The sequence below is a fragment of the Lactuca virosa genome, chromosome 2 (assembly GCF_052849685.1).
Source record: "Lactuca virosa cultivar CGN04683 chromosome 2, Lactuca_virosa_CGN04683_v6, whole genome shotgun sequence".
In the NCBI taxonomy this organism is placed as follows: Eukaryota; Viridiplantae; Streptophyta; class Magnoliopsida; order Asterales; family Asteraceae; genus Lactuca; species Lactuca virosa.
The window spans coordinates 260079101-260087026 of NC_136427.1; the positions used below are offsets into that span (position 1 = coordinate 260079101).

Below are 7926 nucleotides of genomic sequence, written 5' to 3' on the forward strand. Positions count from 1 at the left end.
TATACATAATATTTTGATTCACCAAATGGATGTGAAAATTGCATCGTAAATGGTGAATTGGATGTTGAGATTTACATGAAAAAACATGAAGGGTTTGTGGTTCCTGAAAATGAAAACAATGTATGAAAGTTGAAAAAATCATTGTATGGTTTGAAACAAGTATCAAAACAATGACATCAAAAGTTTGATGATGTGGTCTTGTCTAATGGTTTTGCATTAAACCAAGCTGACACATGTGTATATAGCAAATTTGATACTTCTGTAAATGGAGTTATAATTTGTCTGTATGTAGATGATATGTTGATTTTTGGCACTGATACAAGATGAAGTAGATAAAACCAAGAAATTTTTATCATTTAGTTTTGATATGAAAGACATGGGGGAGGCTGAGGTGATTCTTGGTATAAGAATCAAACAAGGAAACAATAGGTTTTCAATTTATCAATGTCATTACATTGAGAAGATATTGAAAAAGTTTAACTTTGAAAATTGTTCTCCTATTAGCACTCCTGTAGATCCTAATCTTAAGCTTCTACCTAATAAAGGAGCTCCAATGTCTCAACTTGAATACTCAAGAGCTATTAGTTGTCTTATGTATGCCATGATTAACATTATGCTTGATATTGCACATGTTGTAAGAAAGCTTAATAAATATACTAGCAATATTAATTCACATCATTGGCAAGCTTTAAATAGAGTATTAAAGTATTTGAACGGAACCATGGATTATTGTTTAACATACAATGGATTTTCTTCCATCTTGGAAGGTTATGTAGATGCCAGTTGGATTGCCAACTTAGATTATCACTGTTCTACAAGTGGTTGGGTATTCCTTCTTAGAGGATGTGCTATTTCTTGGGCTTCTAAGAAACAAACTTGTATTACAAACTCAACCATGGATTCTAAATTTGTAGCATTGTTTGTTGCTGATAAAGAAGCTGAGTGGCTGAGGAATTTGATATATGAAGTTCCATTATGGCCCAAACTGATATCTATCATTTCTATCAGATGTGATAGTGCTGCAACTTTGGCTGAGGCTTATAGTTAATTGTATAATGCGAAGTTTAGACATTTAGGTGTTATACATAACATGATTCATGAGATCATCATGACAGGTGTGATATCTGTGGAGTTTGTGAGAACTTAGTTGAATTTAGCTGATCATCTAACCAAAGGGTTAGCAAGAGATGTTGTACATGTAATGCCCCGTTCGAAAAGTACTTATTTATGAACTTCCGAGATCAAGAGTAAGGGCGTTTCGGTATTTTATGGGCAATGGGTTTTATTCGAGAAGGTTTTGGGTCGGGGTGTGTTGCTAGAAGCATAGGGCTTCTCGCCACCTTTTCGTGGATATAACGTTCGTCGGAAGCGGACTTAGAATAAAGGAGTTATGACACTTTGAAGATAGTGTCAAATGGTCCCTAAAGGAAATATCTGGAAAAGGGGTCCTAGGCATGCATGGAGTGCATGCGTGTAATTGGCTGGGTACGCCCAGCGTAAGCTAGGTTACGCCCAATGTAGAGTGGATAAATGAACGCGGGTGTTGGGGGCGTACACCCAGCGTACAGGATGTACGCCCAGCGTACGTCCAGAGTCTTTAAACCCTAATTTGAGGGTGAGCCACTATATATAGAACATAATGGCTTCAACCCTAGCCCCCATATCAGCCTCCCTAACCTCAGAAGAAACCCTAGAACGTTCTAACCTCCATTTTTAGAGATCTTGGCCTTGGAAAGCTCATCTTGGTGGTTTAAGCTTGGAAGAGGAAAAGAGGAAGTTGTCAAGGAAGGAGTTGGGTGGCTGGAGCTCGTAGATCTGGGAAGGCATCATCTTCTGGAGCCCTTTTGAGGTATAAAGTCTCTTGCTTGTCATCTATTTTGTGTAGATCTTGGTGTTATGAAGTTTTGACATCATTTCTTGTCCTAAAACCCCAAAGTGATGCATGATGTGAGTTGGTTGAGATTAGCTGTCCTTTCAGACCTTAAGAGAGGTCTTGAGTGAGAAAAATGAGGTCCCAATGGCTTTGGTTTTCTCATGTATGATGTAGGTGGGTCTTAATGGATTAAGACCTTGAGTTAAGAGCTTTATGGACGTCCCAAGTGATAAAGTTTGAGACTTTATGGATCCTAGGCATGTTTGGTCGATGGATCTGAAGTTTGGGCTTAAGAGCTTAAGCCATTAAGAACTTATGAGGACTTTTAGTTCAGCGAGTTTACGCCCCGCGTAAAGTGATGTACGCCCAGCGTACTCACCATTCTGCCTGTACGCTTAACGTACATGGGGGTACGCCCCGCGTACTCTGTCTGTATGGATCGTGAGTTTTTGGGCCGTGGTTTGGGGCATGTTTGGGTATTTGGGCCTTAGTGGACCATCAGAAATCATATTATATGGACCAAGGAATATATTTTGGGCTTAGGGTGAGGCCCATTAAGGGATTAGGCCCAATGTAGCAAATTGGGTCATTAGTGGGTCACTAGTGGGCTTGAGAAGCTTACCTAATGTTGGGCCCTTCATATTATGGTGTTGGGCCTTAGTCATGGACCAGATTGGGTTAAGGGTAAAATGGTCAATTTACCCTTAGAAGGATATTGTTTTGGGCTAAGTGTTATTGTGACATTGATAGTTCGGGGAGCTAGAGGAGCAGCAGTGCGTGGATTGTCAGATAGCAGCCAGAAGGGTATCAGCAGTATTTCGGCAGTCGCAAGGTGAGTTATCCTCATTATATCGACAGGGTCTACGACACCAAGGTCGGCCCTTTAACGGATGGAAATCCGGGTATTGATTGTTATGTGATTGTTTTGCTAGATCTGCATCCTGGTATTTAGGATGGTGTTATGTTAGTGACCTGGTTAAGGTCGGTACCCGGGATATAGGGTAATGTTATGCTAGTGACCGGTTAGGTCGGAATCCTGGTTAGGATGTTGATATGCTATGTGATCTGTTAGACTGTTGTCTGGTTGAGGATTGTTATGTGATTATTTGTTTTATGTGCATATGGTTGTTTGACGGGGGTTGGGTTGAGGCGGGTCCTGCTTAGTGCTGTAAGCCAACATACCCAGGGCGGACTGGACATTCCGAAGGCCCAGCGAGCGGTCCGGATAGGCTGAAGGCCCCGAGAGGGCGGACCAGACGTGCCGAGGCTCGGAGAGTGGACCAGGCCGACTGAAGGCCTGGTGTGGGCGGACCAGTCATACTGTAGACTCAGAGAATGGACCAGGTGGACTGAAGGCCCGGTGCGGGCGGACCAGTCACACAGCAGACCCGATATGCGTGGCTGTTCCATTTGTGATATGATATGAGTATGTTATGTGTGGTTGGTATTTTGGGGGTAACTCACTAAGCTTTCGGGCTTACAGTTGTAGTGTTATGTTTCAGGTACTTCAGGAGATCGTGGCAAGGCGAAGGCGTGATCGTACCGCTCCTCATGTTTTACGATTTTTATGATATGGTTCTGGGGGATACTCTGATAATAAACTATTTTGAAAACGAGATGTATGAAGTTAATGGTTTTTGAATGAATGAAAATGTTTTAATTTGACTCAATTTTTATGGGTGTTACAAGTTGGTATCAGAGCCTTGGTTTGAGTGAATTGGAGGAACATTCGTGTGAATCCAGTCTCAAATCAAGGAGGGATTTTCAAAATGGTTTTCAAAAGGTTTTCGAGATAAGTAAAGGAGGATGCAGAGGGTACGATCAGCCAGAGCCAGGAAGTAGACCCCAAAATACCATACAAGCTATTTGATTATGTGATATGTTAGGACATCATGCTAGTGATAGGCTAAGGATCTTCAGGAATTTACATGATAGAATTGCCTGGTTATATGATGCCTATTAGCCTAGGGTTATCCTTATATGAGATATGCAGATTTCCCTCTAGGAGTGAGGTTTGAGCGGGTGTGTATATATATGGTTAGAGTGTTGTGGTGATACTTGAGACAAATATGGGTAGGTGTGGAAGGTAGTATGGGCCCGTACTACTGAAAGCACAGGACCCATACGCGTATCAAGGAAGTCACAACTCTCTAGGGTATCGGTTATGAGATAGTTCCCCGGGTGGATATGTGATGTGTATAAGGGTCTTGTTGGTGTATTGCAGTATGGCGATTACGAGACGTTTCGGGGCAGGATCCGGTTCGGGATCGGGATCAGGAGGGGGTGGTCAGGATGGAGCAGTGCCACCCGAGGTCATCGGTCAGATGAGTACGGACGAGTTGGATGCCAGGATTCGTGAGATCCTGCATGATAAGGTTGCTGCTATGTTCTGGGCTGAGTTGCCGGAGATGTTTGGGTCGATCAAGACCACCATGTTTGAGTACTTTGATGAGCGCTATGCAGCTCTTGCGGAGACGGCTGCCTCGGTAGCTACAGCGGCTGTAGCAGCGGCAGGGGGAGGAACCGGTCTAGGTTTTCAGTATCGGGACTTCGATAATACGAAGCCCCCTACTTTCGATGGAGTTCAAGATCCGATCGTTGCGATGAGATGGTTGTCAGACGTGGAGGGTTGTTTCTTCACGTGTTCATGCCCTGCGGATCAGAGGGTGAGGTGTGCTCTGAACCTTTTGAGGCTCAGAGCGAAGGATTGGTGGAGGTTGACTATGGGATCTTATTCTGACGCGCAGCGGGCTGCGGTTACGTGGGATCAGTTCCGGGAAATGTTCAGTACCCGTTATGTTCCATGGGTTGAGAGAGAGAGGTTGGCTCAGGAGTTTCTGGAGCTGAAGCAGGATTCAGAGTCGGTGACGGAGATCACCAGGATGTTTACTGAGAGGGCGATGTTTTGCCCGGAGTTTGCTTCGGAGCAGGCTCATATGTCCCGATATCTGAGTATGCTCAAGAGGGATATCAGGCAGTTTGTGTCTACGCAGAGGTGTGAGACTTTGCTGGAGTTACGGGAGGCCACTCGACGGCGTGAGTTGGAGATGGAGTTGCAGTTGCGAGAGCAGAGGCAGGCCCCGGTGCAGTCGCAGCCGGCGCCGAAACGGTTCAAAACCGTTGACTCTAGGGTTGGAGGTCAGAGCAGCCACACTTGTGAGAAGTGTGGGAAGGGTCATGCCGGAATTTGTAGGTCCGGTGGTACGTGCCGCAAGTGCGGAAGGTAGGGGCATTATGTGAGGGATTGCCGACAGTCAGCCCCGGTACAGGATATGAGGATTTGTTATCACTGCCATCATGTTGGACACTTGAGGGTCAACTGTCCACAGCTTGTTACAAGACCGGTGCAGGCTCCAGCGCCGGCCACTTTGAGGATTACGGGTGGAGGTCAGGGTGGAGCGGAGCCTCCGAGGGCTCAGGGACGCGCATTCCAGCTTACGGCAGAGGAGGTCAGGGCAGAGCCAGATGCAGCTGCGGGTATGTTTCCATTTTGATGTCTTGTTATCTGTTGATTATGTGGTATCGTAAATCTGTCTGCCTTGTTCCGCATGTTTCGTAGTATGATTGAGGATCTTAGTAGTTAGGAGTTGTAGTTAGCGTTCAGGAGGACTCTTGGACAAAAGATAAGGTACATGATCTTGTTGCTAGGAATAGCGACTGCGATGCAAGAAGTGTTCAGTTGGGATTCGAACTTCCTTAGAGTTCGGGTGTGCAATGGCGGAAAGGTCATTCAATGGAGGTTACTCACTCCCGAGGGAGTCAGTTCATGGATAAGAGGGAATATATGGAGTAAGGGCGATTAAGCTATGCTGGTTTTAGGCATCGGTGGTTAGTAGTCAGTGCACTAAGTGGGGAGAATTGGAAAATTCTCCGGTAAAACAGCAAGTATCTAGGGTTGGTTAGCTGTTTAGATTTATCCGTGTTGTTAGCCGAGAGTGTGGCATGATTAGAGCAAGTGATAGAAAAGTAGGGCAGGGAACAGACCATGATTTCAGTTAAGGTAGTTGGTCGATGTGAGGTCTGGGTTTAGGACATGGAAAGGATTTCGGGAATGGAACTGGAGTTCGGAACCCCAAGAGGGCTAGAACAGACTGCATGGGAGAGATTCCCGGGAAGAATGGATCAGGGTGATGTGCGACAGTCTTTGAGCGGTCCGGATAGACTGAAGGCCGGTAGGCGTACCAGTCAGGCCGAAGGCTCGTGGAACGGTCCAGATAGGCTGAAGGCCCAGGAGGGCGGTCCAGACATGCTGAAGGTTCTGAGAGTGGTCCAGATAGGCTGAAGGCCTGGAAAGGCGGTCCAGTCATGCTGAAGACTCTGTATGTGATAGTGGATTGATATGAGGAGAATGAGTAAAAAAATGTCGCCATGCAATAGTAATCGATATGGTCTGGCCCCAAGTATTGATCATGATGATGGAGATGGCTGGAGGCCGTGCGTGGGCCTTGTTAGTTATGTGATCGGATTCAGAGTATATGGGAGTTAGAGAATAACGGTTTCTCTACATGGATAGTGTAGAGCGGAGTATAGCTCTGTGGCACTTATAGGTGCGGTAAGGGTTGATGAGTAGACTTCCTGGAAAGGAAAGGTATGTAGCTCCGGAAGGAGTGTGGGTCCTCTGAGAGGAAGGCATGCAGAGTAAAAGGATGATCGAAGATGCTTCGGTTATTGGTAGTAAGCACTGGGATTGTACCAGATATATGGAAGCACATACGGGTTGGATGCCCGTTGAGATGCCCGTTGTGGCAATGTTGGATGATGCACAAGCATGTGTTCGGTCTCCTTGGAAGAGGAGAAGGTAAGGGATTCCCGATTGGAGATTGGGACAAAAGTAAGGTAGTGTCTTCAGGTGGCACTCAGTTGATGAGCGTTGTCATCAGAGAAAAGAAGCCGGTGACCGGCTTGAAGCAGTTGATCGGAACCCTGCAAGGGAAGAGATGGATTTAGAGATTCGATACTTGTGTTTGAGGGAAACTGAGCCGGTTTGAGATCAGTGGATGCATTGTAGGAGTATCATCCGGAAGTTTGTGTTGCCGCAGGCTTCGAGGACGAAGCCTAATTTAAGTGGGGGAGAATTGTAACGCCCCGTTCGAAAAGTACTTATTTATGAACTTCCGAGATCAAGAGTAAGGGCGTTTCGGTCTTTTATGGGCAATGGGTTTTATTCGAGAAGGTTTCGGGTCGGGGTGTGTTGCTAGAAGCATAGGGCTTCTCGCCACCTTTTCGTAGATATAAAGTTCGTCGGAAGCGGACTTAGAATAAAGGAGTTATGACACTTTGAAGATAGTGTCAACAATGGTCCCTAAAGGAAATATCTGGCAAAGGGGTCCTAGGCATGCATGGAGTGCATGCGTGTAATTGGCTGGGTACGCCCAACGTAAGCTAGGTTACGCCCAGCGTTGAGTGGATAAATGAACGCGGATGTTGGGGGCGTACGCCCAGCGTACAGGATGTACGCCCAGCGTACGTCCAGAGTCTTTAAACCCTAATTTGAGGGTGAGCCACTATATATAGAACATAATGGCTTCAACCCTACCCCCCATATCAGCCTCCCTAACCTCAGAAGAAACCCTAGAACGTTCCAACCTCCATTTTTAGAGATCTTGGCCTTGGAAAGCTCATCTTGGTGGTTTAAGCTTGGAAGAGGAAAAGAGGAAGTTGTCAAGGAAGGAGTTGGGTAGCTGGAGCTCGTAGATCTGGGAAGACATCATCTTCTGGAGCCCTTTTGAGGTATAAAGTCTCTTGCTTGTCATCTATTTTGTGTAGATCTTGGTGTTATGAAGTTTTGACATCATTTCTTGTCCTAAAACCCCAAAGTGATGCATGATGTGAGTTGGTTGAGATTAGCTGTCCTTTCAGACCTTAGGAGAGGTCTTGAGTGAGAAAAATGAGGTCCCAATGGCTTTGGTTTTCTCATGTATGATGTAGGTGGGTCTTAATGGATTAAGACCTTGAGTTAAGAGCTTTATGGACGTCCCAAGTGATAAAGTTTGAGACTTTATGGATCCTAGGCATGTTTGGTCGATGGATCTGAAGTTTGGGCTTAAGAGCTT

General features: G+C 45.6%; 1 pseudogene; it reads left to right on the plus strand.

The window, feature by feature from the left end:
• The first annotated feature begins 376 nt into the window (after window positions 1-376).
• On the plus strand, window positions 377-1048 carry LOC145158444 (secreted RxLR effector protein 161 pseudogene; annotated as a pseudogene).
• The last annotated feature ends 6878 nt before the right edge of the window (window positions 1049-7926 follow it).